This window comes from Coregonus lavaretus (assembly GCF_964263955.1).
Source record: "Coregonus lavaretus genome assembly, chromosome: 33".
Taxonomy (NCBI): Eukaryota; Metazoa; Chordata; class Actinopteri; order Salmoniformes; family Salmonidae; genus Coregonus; species Coregonus lavaretus.
This window is the reverse complement of record NC_140020.1, coordinates 18,463,647-18,491,642: the sequence shown is the minus strand read 5'-3', so window position 1 is coordinate 18,491,642 and position 27,996 is coordinate 18,463,647. Positions and strand designations below refer to the sequence as shown.

Genomic DNA, 27,996 nt, shown 5'->3' with positions numbered 1-27,996 from the left:
GCTAGCCATTCTGTCAGGAAGCGACTGGAGCGCGCCATTGCATTCTCTGCTATAGCCTGCACCGTTAACTGCTGTAAGGTCGAGGTGAAATCTCATCTATAGAAGTGCACACGCTGCGTCTTGCGCATAAGGGTGGCGGAGTATGTGAATTTAGATCTTTCTGGATTCCTAACTGGGACACCTAGAACCTATACACAGAAGAAGGGACTCTGGATGGTGACAAAACGGAAAGTAATAGACTGTATTAAATCAACGTGTTTGTTGTATGACAATATTAAGTGAAGGCTTGTGAAATGTATTGCATAGCTTACTATAATGGAACGAAAGATAGGCAAACACATTAATGCGCACAACGCTTTTTGTTACACAGTGATGTATGGTCAACTAGAGATGCGTAAAATAAAATTCGCAGTACAAATCAGGACATCAGTGACATAATTCGTGTGGCTGGAATAGTAGTCCGGCCTAGCAGTGCATGTCAAATTACTCAAGGAATACAGTGTCGTTATAGGCCTACATGTTTCAGGTCAGGGTAAAAGGAATGTGATGTGATACGATTGATCTTTTCAGCCATGCAAAACGCAGTGATTAAATTCTCTCATATCAACAGGGATTTACAAAAGGGTTGTGGATTATGTGGATTACGTTTCGCATGCACATTTTGTAATATTCTGCAATTATGATTATTGTTGTAACCAATTTCTTGGCAATAAAATCTCACAATGCACAAAATAATGTTAAGATTTTCTTTTTTTTAAACCACAAATTATGCATCGGTTTTGTTTTTTTGGTGCGCTATGTTCAGACAATCCACAAATGTGAAATTAATAACATGGTTTGTCAAACTGCAATGCAGAATGCATGTAAAACTTTCATGATGATTTTCTATATTTCAGATAACATTCCTGAAATGTTTCTGGCGGTAAAGTGCATTATCACAAACAGAAATAATGACAAAGCTTGACATAGTAAATCAGACGTTTTCGGTTCGACAGGTTCTTAATTAAGAAATGCTTTGTTGAAGACATATATTTTTGCAGCCAAATCGAACGAAAGAGCATAACTTAAATTTGTAAATGTGCCACTGTTCCTCACAATAATTTTCATATGGTGTGAATGTCAGCCTGATTATGGGCGATATCAGGCCCTCTGAAAACGACTCGAATAGCGCGAAAACGTTGTTTAAAAATAAATAATTGACTACTTAGTTTAGTTTATGTTTTACCTCTAGGGCCTTTGCATTTATAAATAGACCCACAGAGTGATTACAACAATACCTAAAAGGTAAAAAGTTGTGCTTATTGTAGTTTGAGATAGTAACTCCTAAGTATTTCAAAGTAATGAGCACGTTTGGTTTAAAAATTATTATTTATGCAGGCTATACAAATTAAACATATTTATACTGATTTAACTTTCAAAATTAAAAGGCGTTCCAGACAAATGAAGGCAGTGTTACAATAATTTTGAGACATAGCATGAAGACTGTTGGGGTGTCCATTCTGACACTTGCATCTTAAATTGGTTTGCATAGACTAGTTACTCTGTTTCTTTGCAATGGAAATTAATGGTTATTATAACACAGGATTTCTGATTTTACATTCTTATCGAGAGAATGCTGTTCTGTTGTATCAAATGATGTCACAATTCCCTATGTCAGTTTGACAGTATAGTACAGGTAGGCTGATGGACACAACCGAAAAGAGGCCTGACATGCCTGTGTGCATTACATTATGCAATTTCAATATTTTGGTCAAAAACGTGATTTCAATGCACTGATTTCTAATTAGGCCTACTTAAAACATTTAGATATGACGTAATACGCTGTGTTGCTTTTAATTAAAACATTCGGACAAACGGAAAATTAAGCCTATAAGGAATAGTTGAACATGCCTCGGTTTCTTAAAACGCTTTTCAGAACTTTTAGGCCTCAAGCCGCCAATAGATAACGTTGAGCGAGTAGGCCTACTGATGGTGAAATTCCTATTCTTTCCATCTTTGGAAGTATAACTGAAGAAGCACAGGCAGAAAAACGCATCCATATATGACTACAAGTTTTATGGTGCGTAAAAGTCTACTGTGCAATAGGGTTCTGCATTTAAAAAGGCCAAACCTTTAGGCACGGGTGTTTTTGTTGTTGTTGTATAATCTCATTATAAATCAGATAATTTTGGAGAAAAAAATTGTAGCACACTCACGGTTTTCTGTAGAATTTGTATGGATGATAGAATAGTGTAGCCTATAGGTGGCCTAAATAAATAACCAACATTTATATGGAAGACGTTGAGGAAAAAAACATGGTCAAGTATGGAGACAAAATAGGGTGGGTTCCCTGAAAGATTTTGACAAAGATGATATCTTGGTGATACCTTGCTGAGGAGATACCTGATACCTGTGCTGACCTCATCATTTCTGCGCACCCCCTCTTAAAATAAAAAATTACATGAAAATATAGTTCTATAATCTATGATGTTCCATATTTGCTCTACAAGAGACAGCTAGTTATTCTACCTTTAATTATTGTGGGGAAAAATCAGAATCGATATGTATTTGGGTGAGCCTTTCTGATGATGGCCATGAATGGGCGTTTTGGTGGCTGAAACCTTTGTCCATAAGGGCTATTCTTTGTCTGGGAAACACTCCACCTGAGTGGGTAAGGGTGCAATGATTCATGAAATGTGAATATACCTACAACCCAGTTTAATAGCAGGTAATCTACTAATAGCTATAAGATAATACATGCACTGAGCTGTGTGTTGTACCTTTTTTGTTCATCCACAAAATGTCATTTTGGTTGAACACACAACTAAATTAGTAAAAACAATGGGGCCTAATAGTACAACAATTTTCTAGGTGGACTTATATTTATTTACTTCTATTAAAGGTCTAATAACCAAGACCTGAGTATTAGAAGAAATTGGTGCAGAATATTTCTTATTTAACTATATTTCCAACATATGAAATACATTCAAAACTGCATAGAATTCAACAATACATGAAGCCAAAACAGTATTCTAAAGTGCATTATGTCAAATTCTCCTATCATTCTGGAACTTTGCTTTTAGAACACAGCATACTTATTACAGATAACAGCACTTCTGATTATGAAGATACATCACCTGAAGTGTAAAGGCATCTTTGAAGTCCCTCAACTAAATAAAAACACACACTTTGGTTGTAGCCTACTCCATTCCTTCTACAGTACCAGGAACATAGGAGAAAATGGTCATGAACACACACTCAAACAGAGGTAAAACAGGACAGACGCACAGAGGAGAAGAGAGGAGGAATGTTCTGCTGAACTTTACAGACATCCCCATGGTGACACAGAATCCTGACATCAGGGACTAAGTGGCCAATGGGAGGCCAGTAAGGACTGTGCTGATGTCAGCACTGTAGAAATGTATGGAGCAGTAACACAGCAGGTCTTCTCAACAGTCTATTGTTATGGAATGATGTGAACTGTTCAACGCTAAAACCAAACCAGAGATGGAGAGGAGTGCGCCAGGTGGAGAGGAGGATGGATGAAATAATTCAGAGAAGTATGCAGAGGCTCTAAGCAAAGCACGGTATGGTAAGTTACTGTAGTTATGGGTACGCTGGTGTGTGGTACACTGGACGGAGATGGAGTTTTCAGCAACCTGGTCCTGTCAGTGGAAGGAGAAGCCAGAGGTGGGGAGCCCTCCACACCACTGACTCACAAACTTCAGCACATCCTGGCACTCCGGGCTGTGAGTGGTCTGAGAAGAGGACACACACACAGACCAGCCAATCACATATCAGATTACATACAGGGAACCACAGGGACGACTGTGTGTGTGTGCAAACGTGCATACGTGTAAAAGGCCAGTCTTTAAATCTCTGTTTGTGGACATCAGTCCATTTACTATTCACACCTCTGTAATCCAAATCACACACATGATGATGATGAAACACACTGAAATGAAATGGGCCCTTCTCTAAGATTCAACTTTACACGTTGTACATTCTAAACCTGCGTGAGTGCCTGTGATCTAAAGTGTGGATTAAATATAAATCAAACCCAGTGTTTCATGCGGGTGAGGCTGATGGACTAGCAGCTAAATCAGCAGAGGAGGTAACAAGCACAGTGATGTAGTCTCCAGGGCTAACATAACAAACCCCCTTCTTACCTTTGTGGCCATTACGAATTTATTCCAGTCGTCCTTGTTTGCTGCCTTGCCAGGTCCTTTGAACTCAATCTTATTCCGCAGGACCGGATAGCCTGGGTTTGCATAGAGAGAGAGAGAGAGAGAGACAGAGAGAGAGACAGAGAGAGAGAGCTTTCATTACATTCGTATGATTAGTCAACCAATTAACATCGTACGTGGGTCTGCTAACTGCCTCCCTGAACACAACACAGTCCTCTGGGTGTTGTGGGAGACCAGTCAGTCCCTGTATCTCTGGATAGCACTGCATCTCTACGTACTGTATACCAGAGGTTATATGCATCTGTGATTTGTCAGTTATGTTATGACTGGTGCAGGCCTCTGAGCAAGCAGGAGTCAGCACCCTGGACAGCAACTCTGCTCTGCCTACCAGCACAGTAAACACACTCTCACCTGACATCAACTAGTTAGGTTGAATAACAAAATATGTTGGGGTTCATATGTAATTTTGTGAATCCATGCAAATTACAATAATAACAGGCAATTATAAAATACTCTCCAATAATAGCCCCCTCATACTTTTCACACCCCTGGAGTAGATGGTACAGTCCTAGACACTGGGGTAATTCCATAGATGGGAGAGGGTAAGGTGCTCTGTAGGGGGGTTCTCCCACCCACCTGCGATGACGCAAGGCAGGGAGCGGATGCCGGTGTTGGCTGCCAGTAGAGAGGCTTTGTAGGTGTCCCTCTCGTCTTTGGGCAGCGCCTGCCTGCTCCACCCGCTGGTCCATGGACACCGTCAACACCCAGTCACGGATCTCCTCACTCTGGGCATCCTGGGACACGACAACAACATCAACAGCATCAACAACAGCCTCATACCATAACACCATCACAGCTTAGTGCCATCATAACATAAGACTAACACAGGACAGTCACACTACAGCAACATTACACACATCATTAAATAGTAACATACTGTAGCTAAGCAAACAAAATCACAACGTAATGAGCTATCAAGGTAACACTGTCACAGGACAGTCATAACACAGCAACGTTTCAGACCTGTCATGTTATAAGACATCATAACGGCACAGCAAAGCAAACGATATGATAATAGCACAGCAAAAAATCGACTTGTGCCTTACAGTGACGTGTAGCTTAGCAGGGACAGGAACCTCGAAGGGGATGTACGTGTCCTGGAAATCAGAGTAGTCCTGAGTGTCCAGATTTCCTTCATCTATCCCCTGGAAACACCACAACACACAAACAACAACAGGCATCAAGACAACATTCACTCACTATCTCTTCTTCAAACAATCTAATTCAAACACAATGGATACAGAACATTTTTCATTCAGGATAGTTACTCATCACTGTTCATATGATGAAATATACATTGCTATCGATCATATATGCTACATGTGAAGTTTTTATGCTGAGTGAAAAGTCTGCAGATTTAGGTCAAGTTGAGTTGAAACCCCCAGGTAAAGCTGAGTGGGGACTCACATCAGACAGAACCAGGAAGCGGTTGTGGAAAATAAAGGCCATGTTCTCCCAGCCCACAGCCTGTAGAGAGAATCACATTCACCATCATCAACCTGACATTCACAACTAAATCCGAATACTGGAGTAACATTTTTTTTTTTTTTTGAAAGACAAATAGTTCTTCAGCGAGTCGGGAGAGTTTGACATTTTCCAAAATTATTTCATTCTGAACATGGACGATGCGATATGCTACTCCATACTGCTGTTTGGGCACAACATTATTCATAACACCTCCAGCGGGCCTACCAGGAGCACAGACTCAGGGGACTTTGATCATAATAGTTCCCAGGGGGCTCAAGCCCCCCAGCGCGATTGGCTGAGGCTCATACGAGCAGTTCTCTTACCCTGGCAGCCATGCCCGCCTCGTAGAAGGCCTTGTCAGCTGGGATAAGCTCTGTGTGGCGCAGCAGGGAGATAGACAGCTTGGGTCCCTCCTAGAATTCTTATGTAGAAGGACTGAGAAGCTCAGTTCTGGTGACTTTTTAAAAGGACATTCTACTCCAAAATGAATGAAAATAAAAGTATGCTGACACCATCTAAAATATAATTTACACCTCCAGAAATGAGTCCATTAACACATTGGTAAAATTATTAGATAAATTATTTTAACATATTGGGCCATGTTTCTAGCCTATGCATGGTCCATATAATCAGGTATTAGCAATAAACAATTATCACCCGTAGCCCAACTGATGCAGCAAAGTGCAAATAAATAGGCTGAAGCAAGGGGTTGCCTATCTGCATTTACCCTATTGGGCTAATCATTAGCCAGATCCCAAATGTGATATTTTAACTAGTTATTATCCTATTGATGAATTCTATGTCCCAAAAAACTTGCATAAACACAGTGAATTTAATGTAGGCCTACCCGTTAGGGTAACTTGGGGCAACTCGCCATGCGGGGTAATACGCTCCCTGCCTGTACTTCTCACAGAAACCACTTCATATCACCATTCCTCTTCCCCCCCATCACTTTACCTGGTTGCCACTACTCTTGCTCAACAAAAAATATTATGTCTCATATTTTTTTTTAAGTCACTCCCAAAAAAATATTTTGAGGTAGAGTGGCATTGTACCCCAAGTTAGCCTACAATTGACCGGTGTTACATTTAGCCCCACTCTCCCATATGCACTCACTGCAAATTGCTGAGTGTTAACTTGCTTAACCATGCTGCTGTTAAAAACTCTGGGTTTAAAATAGTGCAGTTTTAGAAGTTGAGAAATAAATAAAGTAGGAATGGAAAGCTGGGATCCCCCTCTTTTTAACAAAGGCCATTAAAACTGCTGTTTTTGCAATTGCAAGAATTGTTGTGCATTGACTGCTTGTCAGAATGCATGTTTTCCTCCCTATGGCACTCGTCCTGTAACTTTATCTATCAATTACTCGTTTTGTTTGCAGAGGAAAAGTAAATGTGGACTGTTCTAGCATCTTTAAAGTGCCCCTCAGCAGAAATGTTTTTTTCATGTTCCATATTCCATAGTGGCGGCAATTATTTTTCCGTGGTGCAGCGCCACAGCAAAATGAGTGGAGCGGAAACACTGCTCCTCTCCTTTCATCTACACTGATTGAAGTGGATTTAACAAGTGACATCAATAAGGGATCAGCTCTGGATTCACCTGGTCAGTCTATGTCATGGAAAAAGCAGGTGAATGTACAGTTGGTCAACCCCCGTGGCAGCGGATCACGTGGCGTAGTAGTGCGAGATCAGCATCTGCTCAAACTCTTTGTGGGCAGGAGAGTTGGCCTCCGAAGACTTGGTCAGGTTCTCACACTGCAAACAGATAGACAACGAGACTATAAAAAACTGTCACTACCTTAAACTGTCATTACATAGCAACTACACACAAGGATTATACATAGGGACAATACGTGTGGTCACTATACAGTACGTTCTGACCTGTTACTGACTCAGCGCTGTGTCTACCCAGCAGGCTCAGCAGGTCCAGGAACATCCTCTTGTAGATTTTGAAGTTCTGGGGGGTTGGCTGGGGCGCCATGCGGGGCATACAAGTTCAGGGCCTTCTCTGCATCTCCCTCCTTGATCAGGTGGGTGGCGTACAGGGCCACATACTTGTGAAGAATCTTGTAACTCTACAAATATTAAAAAGAAAAACAGTAATGGAATAAAACTGTGAAAATACAATGAAAAGGATGAAAGACAATGATACTAAAGCAGGAGTGTTGATGGTAGAGTCACTACCTGTTTAGAGGCGATCTCAATGCACTTCTCCCATTTGCCTCTCTCAGTATACATGTCCAGAGCTGCCATGACATCCACTCCTATCAGCTAGGATTAGAGAAGATCACAAATTACTAATTGATGGTATACACTTACAGAAAAACTACTACAAAAAGCAATGGAAGCCTTTCAGTAGTTTTACAAGGCAATGGAAGCCTTGTAATAGCTAGCTTCCAGAAACTTTGAAACATGCTTTTAAAACTAGCTTGATGGTTACAAACACGCACATTATGAGGTCTTTGGTGCATTATGCAAACAATACACATGGAGCGACACGTTCTTCCAAATCTGCCATTCACATTTCACAGGCGGGACTTTTTCATCATCATTCAACTAGAGAAGTCAGAGCCACTGAGCCATTCTGATGTGGTATAACAAAGAGAGGAAGGACTGGGAATCTGGATCAATTCTGTTATTCAGCTCTTATTTCTGAGTGGATGGAATCTAGGCCACCATTTCAATGATCTCCTCCCAACAGTCGGGGAGCAGAGAAAGAGGAGGTGAGGAGGAGAGAGTTGAGGAATTAGAGGTGGGTACACACTGTGACATGCAAGGTATCTTATAGTACACCACCGCAAAATGACACTGACACTACCCTTTCTGATTCTCAACTGAAATCAAAAGCTTATTTTTTAAATAACATTGTATACATATAATATTGCAAGTTATACTGTACTTGCTGAGTAAGTATTACTTAGAAATTGGCTTATTATTTGCAATACGTAGTTACGTTAAATTGTAGCTACTTACCTAATAAGCTTTGCCTTGGTTTTTCAAGTGTTCTTTGTATCGCTGGTCCACATAATCTTCAAACCTACATGAATAGTTAGGATAGACACACAATGCAGAAGAAAAGTTAAATATCCTTCATTGTCCTCTATTATGTACTATAATGACTGTGTTCAGGAGCTGGAGTATATGAAAGCAATGCCACCATGTACTACTCCCCAGATAGATAAATCACAACACAAATGTACTGTACTAAAGGACAACAGTAATAAGTGGGAGCCTATGGAGCATCAGCAGCTCTCATTGTGTGAAGGAGTCTGTTCTGTTCTCCAGACAGACAGCACAGCAGTTGATTATATATGCGTTATAAAGGCTCTGAAACAAGCAGGGATGTTGAGACAAAGCTAAGTCAAACATGACAACAGCCATGTGAATGAGAAAAACACATTGTCTAATAAAATTGACTTTGACAAAAATAAAATAAAAATAAATAACCACATTAACTAGTTAGGTACTGTCATTCACTCTGGATGAGATCCTAAATGACTATAATGCAACATACAGAATAGATTAAAGGAATCGAATCCCATTCACTAAATCTCCCTCTGTCTCGCTGGTTTTTAGAGGCAGCAGCAGCTGACTGATGCCTGTGAGGCCTCTGACTGACACACTGTGTGATTTCCCCTAGCTGTAGCCTAATGACAGAGGGGGTATTCTAGCTGGATAGGCTTGTTGTCAGGGGCAACCAGGCAGCGTTGTAGACAGGCTCACCTTGGATCCAGCTCCTTGGCCACTCTCTTGGCTTTGTTCCATTCTTCTCCCTCGATGAATGCATCTATGGCTTCCTTAATTAGGTCCAGGTTGAGGTACAGCTCAGCCGCCTGAGGAAAATAATACATTTGGCATCTCAAAAGAATGCTTGAAGGACACCAGAGAATAGGCATAAAACATGGGATGCCTTGTCTTTTTCTATCAACACACTCGCATCAAAACCCTCGCTTTCCGTTGGCAGAGCGACCTCCACACCTTTAGATTGATAAAAGCTGTTGCTGAATGTAGTTATGTCCCCTAAATCTTTTTCACAGAATTTTTCTAAAAGACGAAATTGATATTTGACCTCAAACATTTTGAAGGAGTGAAAGATGAACATTCATACTGTATTTGTTCAAGACTAGCTATGAACAGGCACATAATGGTCCCGTCAATGCAATCTTTGATTGGATACCTGTCTTCTACACTCCATGTCAAATCAATATGAATAAACATTCTAAATAGCATGAAATTGCTGTATTTACTTAAATAGAATTTCCACATACCAGTTGACATACAGTAGCCTAAAACCACGCATGTACAAAATAACACGGAGTGATCAATATCAAGAAGCTGTTAGTATTGAGGGATCCACAGCAGGAAGTGAGTGGTGACTCACAGCACTGTACTTCCTGAACTGGGTGAGGCGAGGGCCCACAGCGTGGATCACATCCACAGCCCTCTCCTGGGTCAGGAACTTGATTGCCAACTCAGAAGCCTGGAGGAGGTCATACACACAACACATTGAGGCACTATGCTCAGGGCCACAGATAGTGGCACAGAAACACACAGGAAATATGAAGTGGCACAACCGTACATCCAGGGCCACAGATAGAGGCTTGTCTCATACACAGAAACACAAGTGAAACTACAGCAGTCGGTTTGTAAGGACAGCATGTGTGGGTTATGCTATAGTGACATTCATTGACAGTGCTGGGGCTCCATTGTGTACCTTCATCCAGCACTTCTCCATGAGGGGGACGTTGGTGGAGTCCTTGACCTTGAGGTAACACTCAACGGCCCAGGTGTACTCCTCAGACTGCTCCCATTCCCTGGCTTGCTCCACCATGCCCTCCACCCCACTGTACACAGACAGAGAACATACACCCACACACCATCAGTAAGACATTTACATGTCCTCCTTGGCACTATGAATTAGCTATAACTGAGACGCATTGGTGATTAATGGACCAGATGGAAGTGAAGGGAATAACAGAACTAGAACATAAGACTTGGAAGCCCATTCTAAGAACAGACAGAATACTGTACATGTCTGTCTGCGATTAATGATTAAGGCTTCGAAAGGCAAATACAAGAATACACAGTGCACACTTCTCTCATTAAAATCGTATCTCTCTCTCTCTCCTCCACTGCGTTACAAACTCAACCCTTGTGATGTTAAAGACAGAAACGAGTCAAAGTGAAAGGCAACATGTGTTAGAGAGTTCTGGCTCTCAACTGAGCATGATTGACAGTATCAGAGGGCTGAATTACTCTCAATTAGGAACTGAACTAAAAACTGCAGAATAAATGTCTCACTTTCTTTTTCCCCCCTTTCTTTTTGACGGAGGCTTTGATCTTTTCCCACAAGTCATTAAAAAGCAGGGAGCTGATGGTTGGAGACGGATGGAGGCGCTGCGTGTCTGCACTATAATGAGCTGATTTCATTCAGGATAAAACGCTGCCAATGTTTAATAACGCATCGACCCAATGCATATACAGATGAATAACAGACCACGACACCACAGTGTGTACATGACCGTTTCTTTCTTCTCCTTCTCTGTTAACATGTAACGGTGAAACACGTTTTCTCTGCCTCGCCAAAGCCACAAACAAACAAGTTAAAAAAGTGATAATAACCAGGAAAAAGTGATGTAAAAACACAGATGTTGTTGGAGTGTGTGTAAGTGTCTTGCTCACCGGGAGCACTTCTTGGCACCCTCCTTCTCATACTCCTCTTGGAGGATGCTCAGCTTGTTGGGCAGGTACTCTTTACAGTTCTGCATGGCATCACTCCACTTCTCCACGTCCTAAAACAACAACAAAACACCAACAACAACAACAGCACTCAGTACCCGGGGGCACCAAACTCTGTGAAGCACATCCAGCCAAACGAACAGCGTGAATTATGGAATGAAAACATTACGGAGCATTGCATTCTGTTTAACTTGTAGTATTCTCTGTAAAGCTTCAGAACACAGAGAATAATGAATTGACTAGAATATGAACCCTCTGATTAAGAATGATGAAGGCTCACTATATAATCACTGTGGCTTCTTGCATAAATTTAACAGTTTCTTTTTTTGGTGACAGAGATAATTCCTGATTTTAAGTATTAAACCTCACTGAGTGTCACGCCCTGGCTCTGGGGACAATGTTATGTTGAGCCAGGGTGTGTATTCTATGTTTGATTTTCTATGTTGGGCTGAGTGACTCCCAATCAGAGGCAACGAGTGACAGCTGGTTGTCTCTGATTGGGAGCCATATTTAACTATCGGTCTTTTCACTTTGTGTTGTGGTTTCTTGTTCCGTGTTGGTTTGTTTTTGTAACCAAGGACGTCACGTTTCGTTGTTTTGATCGTGTGATCTTGATAAAATAAATATGTTTGCTTTCAACGCTGCGCCTTGGTCCTCTCCCTCCTTAGACGATCGTGACAGAAGAAACCACCATAACAGGACCAAGCAGCGTGAAGAAGAGAGAGGATGGACTTGGGAGCAGTTGAGTAGGAGTCTCGACTGGGCCAAGCCAAGAGAAGAGGAGAGAGGTTGGACTTTGGAGCAGTGGGGTGAGAGTCTGGCGAGAACGATGGAGGCCTGGCCCACGGGGAGGAGAGACCCCCAGAAATTTTTTAGGGGGGGGCTCACGACGTCGGACCAGCAGGAGGCCGCGATAGAGCGGCCCAGCGGGTTGCCAGAGGAGGCCGCCAGGTTACGGGGGCCACTGGTCGAAGAGGGGATGGAGGATGTAGAGGCACGGCGAGAGGTACTGGGGTGTGTTACCAGTCCGGTCCGGCCCGTTCCAGATCCCGAGGTAGAGCCAGTGGTGTGTGTCCCCAGTACGGTCCGGCCTGTTCCAGCCCCTCGCACCAAGTGTACGGTGCGCGTCGCCAGCCCAGCCCGGCCTGTCCCTGCTCCACGCACCAAGCCTACGGGGTGCGTCGCCAGCCCAGTCCGGCCCATCCAAGCTCCCCGCACCAAGCCAGTGGTGTGCGTCATCAGTCCGGCATGGCCCGTGCCTGCTCTCCGCACCAAGTCTGTGGTGCGTTTCGTCAGCCCTGTCCGGCCCGTTCCTGCTCTCCGCACCAAGCCTACGGTGTGCGTCGCCAGCCCAGCCCGGCCAGTCCCTGCTCCACGCACCAAGCCTACGGGGTGCGTCACCAGCCCAGTCCGGCCCATCCAAGCTCCCCGCACCAAGCCAGTGGTGTGCGTCATCAGTCCGGCACGGCCCGTGCCTGCTCTCCGCACCAAGTCTGTGGTGCGTTTCGTCAGCCCTGTCCGGCCCGTTCCTGCTCTCCGCACCAAGTCTGTGGTGCGCGTCGCCAGCCCAGTCCGGTCCATTCCTGCTCCACGCACCAAGCCAGGGGTGCGTATCGTCAGTCCGGCTCCGGCCAGCGGGGCCAGACCGGACCAGGGGTACTTTGGGGGGTTGGAGAGGGAGTGGGGATCAGGCCCGGAGCCGGATCCGCCGCCAAGGCAGAGTGCCCACCCGGTCCCTCCCCTGTGGGATTTAGTTGGCGCGGTCGGAGTCCGCGCCTTTAGGGGGGGGTACTGTCACGCCCTGGCTCTGGGGACAATGTTATGTTGAGCCAGGGTGTGTATTCTATGTTTGATTTTCTATGTTTGGCTGAGTGACTCCCAATCAGAGGCAACGAGTGACAGCTGGTTGTCTCTGATTGGGAGCCATATTTAACTATCGGTCTTTTCACTTTGTGTTGTGGTTTCTTGTTCCGTGTTGGTTTGTTTTTGTAACCAAGGACGTCACGTTTCGTTGTTTTGATCGTGTGATCTTGATAAAATAAATATGTTTGCTTTCAACGCTGCGCCTTGGTCCTCTCCCTCCTTAGACGATCGTGACACTGAGGACAATCTGAGTCAAATGGTTTGATTCATTCACATCTCCAAAGTCCTCTTTCAAACCAACCCTGTCAGCTCCTGACTGTCAATTAGGAGTCTGGAGTGTCAGTTCTGCCCAGTTCAAACATAAAGACAGTGTCTTACTTTGTGGTACTTGATGACCAGCTCTGGCTTCTGAGCCCTGAGAAGGAAGGCGTCAGCCTTCTGAAAGTCCTTCTGTTCAAAACAGAAATTGGCCCACCAGCACATCTGACACACAGTCTGGGTCGTTGGCCTCCGCCACCCTCTGGGCTCCAACCCAGTCCTGGTTATGAACGTACCTGTAAGGGACACACCAGGCTGTGAGTTAACCTCCCTCTTCATTTTGTTATAGTTCAAGTTTTTTATTTATCAGATTGAAGACAGCAAACACTCTCTAAAATACTTGATATTCACAGATTAAAGTGCTCCAGCTCCAGTTGATATTAACTAGACAATGTGTCACTAGTTTTTACACTAATTGTGTTATCTTCCAGTAGCTCTAATACTGTAGGTCTGTCTACAGTACAGTTATCTCCCATCCTATACCCTCTACAGGATACAGAGATCAAACAGGCTCAGTGACAGGGCTCCAGTTCCTCTGCTACTAGCTGAGGAATGCTCAACGCCGTTATCTTATATCGAGAGGTAGTTGTGCCACCATCAGTCGATTCTTGTAAAAATGTCAATTCTGAAAAAGCTTACCTGTACCTATGTTTGTCCTGTACAACTGTGGTCCTTCCGCGGGGTGCTGAAATTCATACTTGAATAAAAACTTTTAGCGAATACAATCACCGACTTTTCCCTCATTGCTCGTACTACATAAACTGAGATTCAATTGGGTCTGTGCTATCCGGGAGCCTTGGGACGTCCCTACCCTAAACCCTAACAATAACTTAACCCCAACCGTAACCTTAACCCTTACCATTTAAAATGTAAACTTTAATGGGGTAGGGACATCCCAAGGATACCGGATAGCACAGACTTAATTGAATCTCAGCTTACGAGCAACGAGGAAAAATTCTGAGGTTGTATTTTCTAAAAGTTTTTATTAAAAGTATGAATTTCAGCACCCCACAGAAGGACCGCAGTTGTACAGGACAAACAAAGCAAATCACGCGACCAGTTATCAAAACTCAACTCCACCTCGATATACAGTGAGGGAAAAAAGTATTTGATCCCCTGCTGATTTTGTACGTTTGCCCACTGACAAAGACATGATCAGTCTATAATTTCAATGGTAGGTTTATTTGAACAGTGAGACAGAATAACAACAACAAAATCCAGAAAAACACATGTCAAAAATGTTATAAATTAATTTGCATTTTAATGAGGGAAATAAGTATTTGACCCCTCTGCAAAACATGACTTAGTACTTGGTGGCAAAACCCTTGTTGGCAATCACAGAGGTCAGACGTTTCTTGTAGTTGGCCACCAGGTTTGCACACATCTCAGGAGGGATTTTGTCCCACTCCTCTTTGCAGATCTTCTCCAAGTCATTAAGGTTTCGAGGCTGACGTTTGGCAACTCGAACCTTCAGCTCCCTCCACAGATTTTCTATGGGATTAAGGTCTGGAGACTGGCTAGGCCACTCCAGGACCTTAATGTGCTTCTTCTTGAGCAACTCCTTTGTTGCCTTGGCCGTGTGTTTTGGGTCATTGTCATGCTGGAATACCCATCCACGACCCATTTTCAATGCCCTGGCTGAGGGAAGGAGGTTCTCACCCAAGATTTGACGGTACATGGCCCCGTCCATCATCCCTTTGATGCGGTGAAGTTGTCCTGTCCCCTTAGCAGAAAAACATCCCCAAAGCATAATGTTTCCACCTACATGTTTGACGGTGGGGATGGTGTTCTTGGGTCATAGGCAGAATTCCTCCTCCTCCAAACACAGCGAGTTGAGTTGATGCCAAAGAGCTCGATTTTGGTCTCATCTGACCACAACACTTTCACCCAGTTCTCCTCTGAATCATTCAGACGGCCCTGTATATGTGCTTTCTTGAGCAGGGGGACCTTGCGGGCGCTGCAGGATTTCAGTCCTTCACGGCGTAGTGTGTTACCAATTGTTTTCTTGGTGACTATGGTCCCAGCTGCCTTGAGATCATTGACAAGATCCTCCCGTGTAGTTCTGGGCTGATTCCTCACCGTTCTCATGATCATTGCAACTCCACGAGGTGAGATCTTGCATGGAGCCCCAGGCCGAGGGAGAGTGACAGTTCTTATGTGTTTCTTCCATTTGCGAATAATCGCACCAACTGTTGTCACCTTCTCACCAAGCTGCTTGGCGATGGTCTTGTAGCCCATTCCAGCCTTGTGTAGGTCTACAATCTTGTCCCTGACATCCTTGGAGAGCTCTTTGATCTTGGGGATCAAATACTTTTTTCCCTCACTGTAAGAGAACAGGGTTGAGTGTTCCTCAGCTACTCTGCTACGTGTGTGTGAGAGCTGAGCTCCCCTCCAAACCTGCCTGCCTGCACCACATCATCTAACACACTTATTAGGTGGTCTATAACCAATGTACAGAGAAGTGAGGGGAAGTTCTGAAGTGGAAGAGGCATGAGCTGTGCTGGCACCGGCGCTCCTTTTGAAGTCTACTCAGGAAGGCTTGAAGCTTTGACTTCTGTAGGGGACACATGCCGGCACCACTTGCTAGGTGGCGAAGAAAAACTCCTCCTGATATACCTACATCTGCACTCTTTTGGTTTCCCCACTTTGATGAACTCTGTCTTGGCTTCGGCGAACTTGCCCTTGAAAAATGAAACAATATCACAGCTCAGTGCTCGGCGTTGGAGGGATTAATAATGCATACGTGACATTTAATGGCTGCAGAACCACGGCGCTCAGACACAAATTTGGGCCGGCAACGGAGAACATTTTAATTAATCTTTGATATGATGCAACCTGCAGAGTAACCTTGAGTGACAATGAGTGTGTGATTGTGAGGATGAGTAGGAGTTGGAAGTGGTGTGTGTGTGTGTGTTTGTGTGTGTGTGTGAGCGCGTGTCTGTGTGTGTGTATGTTGGAATTGTATAAGCTGTGGTATTATACCTCATCCTCCAGCATTATGGCGTTTTTCAGGTGGATCTCAGGGATCTTGTTCTTGGTGGAGAGACGAGCCAGTTCAAAGGCAAAGGCAAAGGAGCTGAGAGAGGACAAGAGAAGAGTCATGACCACAGTCTCCTCTACAAGGTTACAGAGCTACTGCATCAAAATTGACTCTTCTCATAGGAATGAATGGGGAAGGGCTTAATAGCTTATGTCTTGTTGAATGCTTCAGACTATTAACAAAATGTTTTCAAATTCGAACATGTTGTGCAATATAAGATAGGCTTGGTATTGTGTAAATCACAGAACAGATACATCAGATACTTCATCAAGTACCTCCCAGTGATCAGAATTTAACTGCAGAGAGATTCTTCATCACAGCGATATTGAAGAGGTTCCAGGCAGTACAGTACAGTAAAGTGCAGTCCAGTGCATTGATCTACTCACCAGTTGTCTGCTGCAAAGTCGATGGCGGTCTCCAGCAGACCAAACTTGTTGAGCAGTTTGACGGCAGCCTCCCCTCCCAGACTCTTGGCCCACAGGTAGGCCACCTGCTCATGGGCACTGGCTCCCCCATGGCTCTTCGCCACCTGCCACGCGCACACACACACACACACACACACACACACACACACACACACACACACACACACACACACACAGGGGAAGAGGAGCAGGAACAACTGATTAATATGCCAGAAGCTCCCACCAACAATCACCTCACGTGCCTCTCACAGCACGGAGAAGAGCAAGAGAAATCGAAACAGCTACATACAGAGAGAGAGCTGTAGAGAGAGCTAGATAAATTGAATTTTTTCTACTGGAGCTCTTAATAAATAATTGTACAACTGAGTGTTAAATAAAGAGGATGTGCCTCTATATTGGTCCAATGGCGGGCCTGAAAGGAGGGAGCAGAAGTAGCATAGTTGCAGCCAGGTGATTATGTTTTTAGAGAGAATGTTAGGAGGCCTGTGAGAGGTCTTGCAGTGTAACACATCCACCCTGTGCTCCTTCTGCTCTGTCTGTTAGCACAGACCACTGTCCTTGATACAGCATAACAGGCCAAGCCAGGGGTGTCACAATCACACAGTCCTGCTGTTGACAGACACTCACTCTCTCAGGTTAACTTTGTTAGTGATGTTGACACATACCCTGTAGGCCTCCTCCCACATGTCGTTGACACGGTACATGTTGACTGCAGCCTTCCACTCCTGGCCCTCCATATACTGGTAATCCGCTTCCGAAAACCTGGACTCTATCTCCAACTCCTGAAATAGAGATTAGGGAACCTGGTTTTCCTGGCTAATCTAAATCACCTTGAGACCCTCTGATAAGATTTTTTCAAAATGATCCCTATAAGATGTTTATATTTTCTCTTTAGACAGCGCCCCCTATCGCTGACCATAGCCAGGTGCAGGTGAGTCTCAGCCAACAGGTCTGGGTGATGTTTGGCGAATCATGTCGTCAAACATCTTGTTCTTCTTATACATGGTGATGGCCAAGTCCGGCTCCTCCACTGGCCTGTCGCAAACAGCCTGCCGATATTCCAGGCATGCACGCACACACACACGTTCAAACACACACACACACACACACACACACACACACACACACACACACACACACACACACACACAGGTCTGACTGCATTGCTATGCACTGAGATGAAGAATGATTCAATCTCTGATTACATAAACTGCAAATTAGGCATGAGAAGAAAATACAATTTCTTCTCACAAAATGAAGTTGCCCTTTACTGATGAATGTTGCTCCACATTTTTCACAGGAGAGATCAATAAGAGAGGCAAGTATTGAGATGACAGAGTTGGGGGCACGTGGTGACATATTGACTTTGTGGCAGACTGGCAGCGTGTGAGGGAGATTACTCTGTCTAATATGTAAAGACACAGGCTTCTTTAGAGGCAGAGAGATAGGCTGGGGATCGTCACAACACAGCACAGCCAGAGCACCTGATTAAAGTCCAATTTGCTCTCAGTGCACGACAATTGAACACTTTTGTTTGTCAATTTGTTGTAGTAGGACCTTGACCTGATCTGCAACCGACAATTTTCTGGATGTGAGTGAAATATAAGCAGGGCCCTATAACCCAATGTCGGAAAACTTAGCCTTTGACGTGATAAAATCCATCATTCATTTGGCAGCAGGGTTGTGGTCGATACGGATGTAAAACAGAGGGGGGTAATGAATAATAGGGAGGGAGAGAGAGATGAAAAGAAGAAGAGTGGGGAGGAAGAGAGAGGGAGTGGGGAGGAAGAGAGAGTGAGTGGAGAGGAAGAGAGAGTGAGTGGAGAGGAAGAGAGAGTGAGTGGGGAGGAAGAGAGAGTGAGTGGGGAGGAAGAGAGAGGGATGGAGTGGAGAGGAAGAGAGAGGGAGGGAGAGAGAGATGAAAAGAAGAAGAGTGGGGAGGAAGAGAGAGGGAGTGGAGAGGAAGAGATAGTGAGTGGAGAGGAAGAGAGAGTGAGTGGAGAGGAAGAGAGAGTGAGTGGGGAGGAAGAGAGAGGGATGGAGTGGAGAGGAAGAGAGAGGGAGGGAGTGGAGAGGAAGAGAGAGGGAGTGGAGAGGAAGAGAGAGTGAGTGGAGAGGAAGAGAGAGTGAGTGGGGAGGAAGAGAGAGGGATGGAGTGGAGAGGGAGGGAGTGGAGAGGAAGAGAGAGGGAGTGGAGAGGAAGAGAGAGGGAGTGGGGAGGAAGAGAGAGGGAGTTGAGCGGAAGAGAGAGGGAGTTGAGCGGAAGAGAGAGGGAATGGAGAGGAAGAGAGAGGGAGTGGGGAGGAAGAGAGAGGGAGTGGAGAGGAAGAGAGAGGGAGTGGGGAGGAAGAGAGAGGGGTTGAGCGGAAGAGAGAGGGAGTGGAGCGGAAGAGAGAGGGAATGGAGAGGAAGAGAGAGGGAGTGGGGAGGAAGAGAGAGGGAGTGGAGAGGAAGAGAGAGTGAGTGGAGAGGAAGAGAGAGTGAGTGGGGAGGAAGAGAGAGGGAGGGAGTGGAGAGGAAGAGAGAGGGAGGGAGTGGAGAGGAAGAGAGAGGGAGTGGGGAGGAAGAGAGAGGATTGGGGAGGAAGAGAGAGGGAGTGGAGAGGAAGAGAGAGTGAGTGGGGAGGAAGAGAGAGGGAGGGAGTGGAGAGGAAGAGAGAGGGAGGGAGTGGAGAGGAAGAGAGAGGGAGTGGAGAGGAAGAGAGAGTGAGTGGAGAGGAAGAGAGAGGGAGTGGAGAGGAAGAGAGAGGGAGTGGAGAGGAAGAGAGAGGGAGTGGAGAGGAAGAGAGAGGGAATGGAGAGGAAGAGAGAGGGAGTGGGGAGGAAGAGAGAGGAAGGGAGTGGGGAGGAAGAGAGAGGGAGGGAGTGGGGAGGAAGAGAGAGGGAGTGGAGAGGAAGAGAGAGTGAGTGGGGAGGAAGAGAGAGGGAGTGGGGAGGAAAAGAGAGGGAGTTGAGCGGAAGAGAGAGGGAATGGAGAGGAAGAGAGAGGGAGTGGGGAGGAAGATAGAGGGAGGGAGTGGGGAGGAAGAGAGAGGGAGTGGAGCGGAAGAGAGAGGGAGTGGGGATGAAGAGAGAGGGAGTGGGGAGGAAGAGAGAGGGAGTGGGGAGGAAGAGAGAGGGAGTGGGGAGGAAGAGAGAGGGAGTGGAGCGGAAGAGAGAGGGAGTGGGGCGGAAGAGAGAGGGAGTGGGGAGGAAGAGAGAGGGAGTGGGGAGGAAGAGAGAGGGAGTGGGGAGGAAGAGAGAGGGAGTGGGGAGGAAGAGAGAGGGAATGGAGAGGAAGAGAGAGGGAGTGGAGAGGAAGAGAGAGGGAGTGGGGAGGAAGAGAGAGGGAGTGGCGCGGAAGAGAGAGGGAGTGGGGAGGAAGAGAGAGGGAGTGGAGTGGAAGAGAGAGGGAGTGGGGAGGAAGAGAGAGGGAGAGGAGCGGAAGAGAGAGGGAGTGGAAAGAAAATAAGATATGTTTCATTGTCACATACACAGGATAGGTGCAGTGAAATGTGTTGTTTTACATGGTCATGAGAGAGAGGTAGAGGTTACCTTTCTGCCTCCTTGTATTCCCCTCTCCCTCCAGGTACTGGGCTCGGCTGATGTACAGAGCCGACACGTCCTCCGGGGTCATACATTTCGCTGCCAGCTAGGACAGCTAGGACACACAATGATTGTGTGTGAGTGTGTGTGTACTGATACCCGTGTACATAGCCAAGTTATCGTTACTCATTGTGTATTTATTGCTCGTGTTATTATATTTCTATAATATGTTATATTTTTCTCTCTGCGTTATTGGAAAGTAAGCATTTCACTGTTAGTCTACACCTGTTGTTTACGAAGCATGTGACAAATACAATTTGATTTGATTTAGATTTGTGTGTATGTAGCCAGCTCACTTTAACTCACTTTGATTCTCACTCCAATTCACTCCAAATCCCACTTTAAAAGAACACACAGGCCCGCTACAACTAAACATAGAAAGCACAGCAGTGTTTTCCATTTCAATCAACCCCCTGCCAATTTAAACTGGGCGAGCCAGATGACGAGATGGGACATTGAGGAGGATACATACCTTATGAGCCTGCTCCCACCTCCAAGCCACCGTGTACATTTCAATGGCATCTTTGATGTGGTCTCCCTTCACAAACAGGGGCTCTACGACCTGGGTTCCCACAGAGAGAGAGATACATTAATTTCTGTGGATTCCAGCTCTCAAAGTACTGCATCGATACTTTAATTAAATTCTGCAAACATGCTGCTCACGCAGCACAGAGGCAGCATGGAGTCTGACGCCAGACCATCGCCAGCTGCCAGGTTGCTAGGCCCCTGACTCATCAGAACAGTTGGAATGAGGCTGTGTTCATCGCCCATTATGCCAGTCAGACCACCACAGTATTAACAGAGGGCTAGCCATCCAATGAGCATCCAGTGTGCTATCTAAAGCAGCCTACCCTGGGGACTGGAGCCCCGGCGCTGCCTAATGAACAACACCTCCATTTGATTACACAGGAAATTAATAATTCACTTCAATTTATAAACAAACCCCTCACACCAACTCATCCTGTCTCCCACTCCTTTGATCTCTTTCCTTATCTCTCTCTATATCACTCCCTCATTCTCTATGCCTCTCCCCCTCCCTCTCTCTCCCTCCCTCCTTGTATTAACTGATGGGCAGACAGCAGTGCTGACTCACCCAGTCTTAATGTAATGGTTGATGGCAGCGTCCATTTGTTTCTGCTGGACCAGGTAGTCTCCCCAGGCCTCCTCCAGCTTCACCACGTCAGCTGGGAAGGCAACACGAGCCAGCTCCACAGCTACGCTCAGGGAAAGACGTCACAGTTACATTCACATCAATACAGTTTACAATTAATTCTCTAAACCAGTATAAAACCCACCATCAACAACATAAAGATTAGGCCATTAACTTGTCCCAACCACTACCCAATAGGTGATGTTAATTAATATATCAACCTCCCAGTGCTGTGTCAGGCCTACCTTTCCTGAAGGAGTTGCCCTAGCGGTAGCAGTCCAGAGCCCTCTGGTTGTTCCTGATCTTCTCAAACAGATCTCCTGCCTGATAATAGGAGAGAGGAAAGTTACTTAGTTTCAGCTCAACTTCCTCCCTCTCATTTAGTCACTTACAGCACCTCAGGACCTCTGGTCCATAACCAGATGGTTCAAGAGCAGAGAGAGACAGCGAGAGCAAGAGAGAGAGAGAGAGAGAGAGAGAGAGAGAGAGAGAGAGAGAGAGAGAGAGAGAGAGAGAGAGAGAGACAGATAGAGCGAGAGAGAGACAGAGAGAGAGACAGAGAGAGCGAGAGAGAGACAGAGAGAGAGACAGAGAGAGCGAGAGAGAGAGACAGAGAGAGCGAGAGAGAGAGAGAGAGAGAGAGAGAGCGAGAGAGAGAGACAGAGAGATCGAGAGAGAGAAAACAGAGGGCTGACTAACATCCCTCCCAGCACATCCTTTATTAAGACGCACAGACACCTTCCCTGACATCTGTTCCGATGAGAGTCATCTATGGCCCTGAGTAAGATCTTAATCAGCACCGAGACTTACGGTGTACACAGAGCTAGAACACTGCACATCTGTCTCTCTCTGCACCAACTTCTGCTGCCTCACAAAAGACAAGCCAACTTCTCTATCACACACAAATCACATTGCCAGACAATCAAGCCGATTCACTCAGAACTTCTCCATTAGGAGCACATGAGAGGGGATCTAAACAACCTCTAATCTCATTTCATTAAGACTTTTCCTCTGTCGCTGGAAGATAAGCAATGTTGTCTTGAAGAAGCCTAGTGTAATGTAAATAGCAGCCAATGAGTTCGCTGTGTGACTTTGCAGCTGTCATGACACCCACCCTCTCGTAGAACTCTCCCTTGGTGAGGGCAGCAGCGATTCTATTGATGATGTCAATGTTGGAGACCAGCTCCTCACGGCTCATAGCCAATCGGGCGGCCTTGGCTGGTAGGCACGCCTTGAGGTAGAGGTTGATGGCACCCTTGAAGTCCTCCTCCCCCTCTTTGAACTCGCCAGCCTTCTCATCCTGGTTGGTCTCCATCAATCACTGGTAGTAGCTGCGACGCAGGTTGTCCAGCTCTGGGAGGCCCTGGGAAGACACAGAGACTGTGAGTCTAGTTCAAGGTCCATGTTTTACTGTTTCAAAAAGTATTGTATTGGGCTTTTGTAAATAGCTGATGTCCTGGGTACTACAGAGTACTCCACAGTCTCTCAGTATTGGTTTACCTTGGCCTCAGCCACAGCGATGCAGTCGTCCCACATGTGAAGCTCCTGATACATCTCCATCACCTCATCAATGGCATTCTACAGAGCACACGACAACACTTCATTATATATGAGGCTGGGAGTCTCTGCAAGTCTCAGACCAAACTCTCCAGATTCATGTTCTCTTACCTGCTCCATATAGTACATCTCTGCAGTTTGTAGTTTTTGTCCAGCATGGCAAGGCGTGCTTTGACTTGGTAGAACTCTGTACCATCACCACCCTGGAGATTACACAAGACAAGTATCACATACAGGTAAGATCAACTAAATGGAATGTTGTTTCTAGCAGACTGGTGCAGACTGTTGTGCATTAGCTAGCAGGCCCCTGCAACAATGGCTAACAGGTAGGTGCTGGAGGTGTGTGTGATAAGTATACGTGGGGTTTAATAGCCCAGCGGAGTTGAGTGATGTAATGGATTGATTGAATGGCCTGGCCAGCCAGGGAACAGATGTGCAGACAGGGGTGCCAGGCTGGGGGGTGCCAGTGTGCCGGCTGCCCACACTCCAGGGGCCATAGAGACCCACACAGGGTCCCCAACAGACGCCCAGGGCTCAGCCTTGTGGCCCCAGATGGGACACCTGGATTGGGTTGCCTCCAACGGAGCACTCAAGCGGACCCAAACTAGAGCCTCCATCACTACTCAGGGGAGAGACCAACACACACTACAGTACGTACGTATTCCTTTGAGACTTGATCAGCGATCTTGTTAGTCTCGTTCAGAAAGCGAGCTTTGGAGACATCCCCCAAGGCAGCAAAGCACCTAAAATAAACACCAAAAAATGGCTTAAGGGACACTGAGGGTGCAGCAAAAACAAATGTTTACAGATAAAAACTCTTAAACCTCTAAAACAACAGCCTTTAGCCATGCTCCAGTGCCAGGGTTAACACAATAATGTTTCAATGGCTTCTAACTTGGGCCAGCTGTATTACCAGCTCTTTCAGAGAAGGTGCATCACACTAATAAGCTGCGTTCGCCATCAAAAGAGGAGCTGAGCATCTCTTTTTAGCAAACCACCCTCCTTCATTTACATTCTCCTCTCCAGACAAAACAGTTTTTTCCTGCATTTATACAAATCAAACCCCATACATAACAAATGCTAGTTGCATTATTGATGCCATGCTACAGTCAAATCTAACTTTCACCTCCCAAAAATACAAATAAAACGCTTATAAAAGGGAAAAATCACAAAAACTTGCTCTGGTGGTGCTTACTTAAGCTAAGTGTCCTATTAAGAGAGATACTTTTCTAGTCAGGGACACATCCTTCTACATGAGTACTACAGGGTACTCTCAGCTCTGAGTGATCTGCTTGGCTTTGTACTATTTCTGCCCCCCAGTAACGCACACACAGCTCAGAAAAACACTGAGGTGATGGGGCTGCTCCGAGCTAAACATCTTCACAGGAAACAAGTCACTTTTCAGAAGTTAAAACGGAGGGAGGGAGGGAGGGAGGGGTATAGAAAGGACTGCATTAGAAGATAAGCCTAGTGTTGCTGAGCACCCTTGGGGGACACACAATGGCATGTGTGTGTGTGTGTGTGTGTGTGTGTGTGTGGCCCCCAACTGTGCTGACCTCTCTGCGATGTGGAGCTGGCGGGCCTCCAGGGACAGTTTGCTCAGAGTTTTCCACATGGCCTCCGTCTCTGACGACATCTCCAGAAACGCTGTGGCTCTGAGGAAGAGACACACACACAAACACGTGAGTCACACAGCAGGACGATCCACAGTGACAACACACAGCAGGACGATCCACAGTGACAACACACAGCAGGACGATCCACAGTGACAACACACAGCAGGACGATCCACAGTGACAACACAAAGAAGGACGATCCACAGTGACAACACAAAGAAGGACGATCCACAGTGACAACACACAGCAGGACGATCCACAGTGACAACACAAAGAAGGACGATCCACAGTGACAACACAAAGAAGGACGATCCACAGTGACAACACAAAGAAGGACGATCCACAGTGACAACACACAGCAGGACGATCCACAGTGACAACACAAAGAAGGACGATCCACAGTGACAACACAAAGAAGGACGATCCACAGTGACAACACAAAGAAGGACGATCCACAGTGACAACACAAAGCAGGACGATCCACAGTGACAACACACAGCAGGACGATCCACAGTGACAACACACAGCAGGACGATCCACAGTGACAACACACAGCAGGACGATCCACAGTGACAACACAAAGAAGGACGATCCACAGTGACAACACAAAGAAGGACGATCCACAGTGACAACACACAGCAGGACGATCCACAGTGACAACACAAAGAAGGACGATCCACAGTGACAACACAAAGAAGGACGATCCACAGTGACAACACAAAGAAGGACGATCCACAGTAACAACACAAAGCAGGACGATCCACAGTGACAACACACAGCAGGACGATCCACAGTGACAACACACAGCAGGACGATCCACAGTGACAACACACAGCAGGACGATCCACAGTGACAACACAAAGAAGGACGATCCACAGTGACAACACACAGCAGGACGATCCACAGTGACAACACACAGCAGGACGATCCACAAAGAAAGATTAAAGTAAAAACAGATTAAACAGAATCACATCATTATTTTTGAAGCTATACGGTGACTGTTTGGCCAAGCAAAAAAAGTTTCTGGTTGTCGAAATAGACTATATACACTTCAAATAGGCGACAAAGCACTTCTTTCAAAATGAGTGTGGAATGCATACCAAAACAGTTCCATTTTAAACCCACATGAATTCCGCCCTTGCATGGATGTTGCACAATGAGGGATCTAATCAAAACCAATTCAGCAACAAGTACAGTAATATATTGTAATACATTCTCTTTTGACACTAGCTGCCACTTTTGTGCATTGCAAAAAAAACACTGCATTCTTACAAGGTAGAGATACTAACCTATAATAGACTCCATCGTCAATAGCTGTTCCAAACTCGATAAGGCCCTCGTCCAAAGTGTAGGACACAGTGTTGACCCCCTCAGTCACGATCACTTCCGTCTTACCATTGGACCTCTCCAGATCCACTATATCCCCCTTTGGAGACACAGAGATGCTAAATTAGCCCTATTCTCAGCCCTTATAGCTCTGCATTCTGAGGCCTAATCAAATCAAATCATCAAGACAGAGGAGGCCAATGAGAACACAGGCATTAGGAAAGAATGTTTCTGAATGGCTGGGGGGTGAAAAAGAAGAGCAGCACACAGTCGGTCACATTGGGTTAAAGTGGGTACTAAACTTCACGGTCTGGTCTATAAACAGAAAGTAGTGGAGTCAGCCCAGTAGTTCAGCCACGAGGTGACGCTTGGCCTTGCCAGCTGGCCTACTGTGTGGGAACAGTAGCACGAGTTGGCCAGGACCTCTCTCGCTCCCCCCTTGCCCTCTCTCACTCTGAGGGGGAACATGGTGGCTCTCTCTGGGCTGTCGATGTTGTACCACACACACAGGTTACCTCACTGCCGGAAACCCGCTGCACTTAGGAGCAGAAACTCAACACTGTGGTCTTAACGCAGCTCTCCATGTCATACAGTATGAAAAATGTATGTACTCACTAACTGTAAGTCGCTCTGGATAAGAGCGTCTGCTAAATGACTAAAATGTAAAATACAGGTGGAGCTGAGGGATGGAGGGAGAGAGGGGAGGAGAGTTAGAAAGTGTAGAGGATTAGGCAGTGATGCAAGGAATTACACATGAAACAGGCCTGTTACTCAAAGAAACTCAAATCAGAGCAGGAATGCACCTTTCAAAACAAAAAAATCAAGGTCTACTGGGTCATCTACAACAAATTCTAAACCATAGCGAAACATACACAGAGTGTACAAAACATTATGAACACCTTTCCATGACAAACTGACCAGGTGAATCCAGGTGAAAGCTATGATCCCTTATTGATGTCACGTGTTAAATCCACTTCAATCAGCGTAGATGAATGGGAGGAGACAGGTTAAGGAAGGATTCTTAAGCCTTGAGACAATTGAGACATGGATTGTGTATGTGTGCCATTCAGAGGGGGAATGGGCAAGACAAAAGATTTGCCTTTGAACGGGGTATGGTAGTAGGTGTCGGGTGCAAAGGTTTGTGTCAAGAACTGCAACGCTGCTGGGTTTTTCACGCTCAACAGTTTCCCCTGTGTATCAGGAATGGTCCACCACCCAAAGGACCTCCAGCCAACTTGACACAACTGTGGGAAGCATTGGAGTCAACCTGGGCCAGCATCCCTGTGGAACGCTTTCGACACCTTGTAGAGGCCATGCCCCAACAAATTGAGGCTGTTCTGAGGGCAAAAGGGGGGGGGGGGGGGTGAAACTCAATATTAGGAAGCTGTTCTTAATGTTTTTTACACTCAGTGTATGAGTAAAATGAGTCACTTTTCAGTCAGAAGCTCCCGAAGAGATTCCCAATTAAAATGCTTGGCATCCTTTGCCCCAGAGCGAGCACATCAAACAGGCATAGCTCTAGGCAGCACGTTACTTTGAGCTGCTGCTGCTGCCTCACCCGCAGTTTCTTGTCCCTGAAAAGCAGCTTGTGCCCCGTCTCGTTGAGCTCCAACCAGTCAATCTTGGAGTCGTGGCTGATGGTTCTCAGGTTGTAACCGCCGGCCAGATCCACTGTGAGTGGGAGGGAGA

The 27,996-nt window shown here is 45.8% G+C and overlaps 1 pseudogene across 1 annotated transcript in view; it reads right to left on the bottom strand.

The window, feature by feature from the left end:
* Nucleotides 1-3,647: 3,647 nt before the first annotated feature.
* Nucleotides 3,648-27,996, bottom strand: part of LOC311108170 (intraflagellar transport protein 172 homolog) — a 37,337-nt pseudogene continuing 12,988 nt past the window's right edge. The window contains exons 17-49 of the transcript in view: nt 27,866-27,978; nt 26,761-26,906; nt 26,254-26,407; nt 24,922-25,012; nt 24,024-24,108; nt 23,477-23,568; nt 23,309-23,386; nt 22,923-23,171; nt 22,054-22,132; nt 21,752-21,872; nt 21,322-21,388; nt 21,131-21,220; nt 20,608-20,704; nt 17,991-18,109; nt 17,740-17,856; nt 17,036-17,178; nt 16,592-16,685; nt 16,226-16,290; nt 13,670-13,845; nt 11,372-11,481; nt 10,404-10,533; nt 10,071-10,169; nt 9,413-9,522; nt 8,663-8,726; nt 7,874-7,960; nt 7,578-7,764; nt 7,322-7,477; nt 6,017-6,106; nt 5,634-5,693; nt 5,273-5,371; nt 4,803-4,960; nt 4,149-4,240; nt 3,648-3,737 (exon numbers count right to left, since the gene is read on the bottom strand). The product of the transcript in view is annotated as an intraflagellar transport protein 172 homolog (transcript). The remainder of the gene's footprint in view (nt 3,738-4,148; nt 4,241-4,802; nt 4,961-5,272; nt 5,372-5,633; nt 5,694-6,016; nt 6,107-7,321; nt 7,478-7,577; nt 7,765-7,873; nt 7,961-8,662; nt 8,727-9,412; nt 9,523-10,070; nt 10,170-10,403; nt 10,534-11,371; nt 11,482-13,669; nt 13,846-16,225; nt 16,291-16,591; nt 16,686-17,035; nt 17,179-17,739; nt 17,857-17,990; nt 18,110-20,607; nt 20,705-21,130; nt 21,221-21,321; nt 21,389-21,751; nt 21,873-22,053; nt 22,133-22,922; nt 23,172-23,308; nt 23,387-23,476; nt 23,569-24,023; nt 24,109-24,921; nt 25,013-26,253; nt 26,408-26,760; nt 26,907-27,865; nt 27,979-27,996) is intronic.